The sequence below is a fragment of the Octopus bimaculoides genome, chromosome 7, assembly GCF_001194135.2.
Source record: "Octopus bimaculoides isolate UCB-OBI-ISO-001 chromosome 7, ASM119413v2, whole genome shotgun sequence".
NCBI classification, from domain to species: Eukaryota; Metazoa; Mollusca; class Cephalopoda; order Octopoda; family Octopodidae; genus Octopus; species Octopus bimaculoides.
The window spans coordinates 83,278,635-83,281,227 of NC_068987.1; positions in this window are offsets into that span (position 1 = coordinate 83,278,635).

Here is a 2,593-nt window from a genome sequence, read left to right on the forward strand (position 1 = left end):
ACACACACACACACACACACACACACACACACACACACACACACACACACATGTAATAATTTTCTTTTTTTTATATATAGTTTCCATTATTTATAGAAACGTATTCAGAATTAAACAACAATGGAGAACAACAGAAACCAATGTTTAGGAAACTTCTGGAATATTTCCTTAGTTTAATCTAGTGGCCCGGAAATTAAGTCTACTTCAAAGATAAGGATCTAATTGGCATTTTTTTTTCTTTGAATCTCATCGTACAGAAATAGAACATGCATATTCCTTTAGTCCGGTTTTTTTTTCTCTTTTGCATCACACATAATAATAATGGAATTAATTAATTAATTAAACTTTTGGCATTAGACACACAGACGGACATAGAAAATCGTGATTGATATTTCGTTTTTTGTTCACACTATGAATCGTGCTTAACGCAAATAAATAAATAAAAAACAAAATAATAAATAATGAAATCATTAAAATATGCTCATTTTTCTCACCTATTTTTTTAATTTTAATTTTTGTTTTTCTTAATCTCTTGAACTCATAAGCTATATGAAACAAAATGCTTTGCCCAAGGATAAAATGTATGTTCCAAACCAGGAAAAGTGTCTTTTGCCCAACCACTAGGTCCTGCACATTGTAGTGAGGTAGATAAGTACACAAGTTTTTCTTTATTTTTTCTCGAACCCTAGGACTTATAATACCAGTTACCCAAATTCCATAACGTATAAACAATTGAGATCATGACAGGACGCCGGTTCATTGCCGAGTTCAATGTAAGCAATTTTGGAGGGGAGGGGACATGTCTATCACAATAACCAGTACTTGACTGGTACGGAAGGCATGAAAATCAAAGTTGACCTTGGCGGGGTTTGAACTCAGAACATAAAGAGCCCTTTCACACCTCATGTGACTGACCAGATTGTCAGATGGTGTTACATATCGCTGGTCACAATGCACGTTTTAGCTTTCGATTGATGTTACCCTGCAGGCTGTGGAGGCGCAATGGCCTAATGGTTAGAGAAGCGGACTCGCGGTCATAGGATCGCGGTTTCGATTCCCAGACCGGGCGTTGTGAGTGTTTATTGAGCGAAAACACCTAAAGCTCCACGAGGCTCCGGCAGGGGATGGTGGCAAACCCTGCTGTACTCTTCCACCACAACTTTCTCTCACACTTACTTCCTGTTTCTGTTGTGCCTGTAATTCAAAGGGTCAGCCTTGTCACACTGTGTTACGCTGAATATCCCCGAGAACTACGTTAAGGGTACACGTGTCTGTGGAGTGCTCAGCCACTTGCACGTTAATTTCATGAGCAGGCTGTTCCGTTGATTGGATCAACTGGAACCCTCGACGTCGTAAGCGACGGAGTGCCAACAACCCTGCTTGGCCAACATTCCCCACTGCTCGAAAGAAACAACGTGAAATGAAGTGTTTAACTTAAGAACACAATGCGTCGCCTGATCAAGGAAACGAACCCACAATCTAGCGATCATGAGTGCGACGCCCTAAACACTAGGCTATGCGCCTTCTCCCTTTCACAACTATACGTGTAAAATATTATGCATCTTGGTAATTCAGGTAAATGTAATATAATTTTTGTTTTGCAGTGAAAATGCAGTGAAAATGCTGTAAATGCAGTGAAATTTGCTTTGCTAAAGAAATCCTAAAACTTTGAAACAGGTCTACAAACGTCTTCCCTAATTGCCAAAATGATAAAAATAACATTAATCATTGATCTAACAAGCAGAATGACCGTCCTACGAGCGTTTTATGTTAGTTGCTAAATAATATTTACACCTTTGATTCCAAATTCATCTAATTTTTCGGATATATTTCGTCTAATTTTCATTTGTATCTGTTATTTAGTCTAATAGAACTCATGCGTTTAGCAAATATTTTTTTCAATCATTTTACCGTAATTAAGGCGACAAGCTGGCAGAATCGTTAGCACGCCGGGCGAAATGTTTAGCAGTATTTCGTCTGCAGCTACGTTCTGAGTTCAAATTCCGCCGAGGTCGACTTTGCCTTTCATCCTTTCGGGGTCGATTAAATAAGTACCAGTTACGCACTGGGGTCGATCTAATCGACTTAATCCGCTTGTCTGTCCTTGTTTGTCCTTGTTTGTCCCCTCTGCATGTAGTCCCTTGTGGGCAATAAAGAAATAAGAAACATTAGCACGCTGGGCAAAAGGCTTAGTGGTATTTCATCTGTCTTTACGTTCTGAGTTCACATTCCGCTGAGGTCGACTTTGCCTTTCATCCTTTTGGAACTCGATAAAATAAACACCAGTTGCGCACTGAAGTCGATGTAATTGACCAGCCTCTACCCCTACCCCTACCCCTCCCCACAAAATTTCAGGCCTTGTACCTATAGTAGCAAGGATTATTTTGTCTCAATCTCTCTCTTTTAAATAAACTCGAAGGTAATCCATCCTCTACTTGGACATTTATTATGCTAGAAATATCAGGGATCACGATGGTTTATTCTAAAGCCTATTGAATGCCAAACAACCATACTAACAAATTTAATTCTCATACAATTTTTTCTCTTTTTCGCAAAGCAGGCGGGTAATAGTGCAAAATATCATTTTACTAAA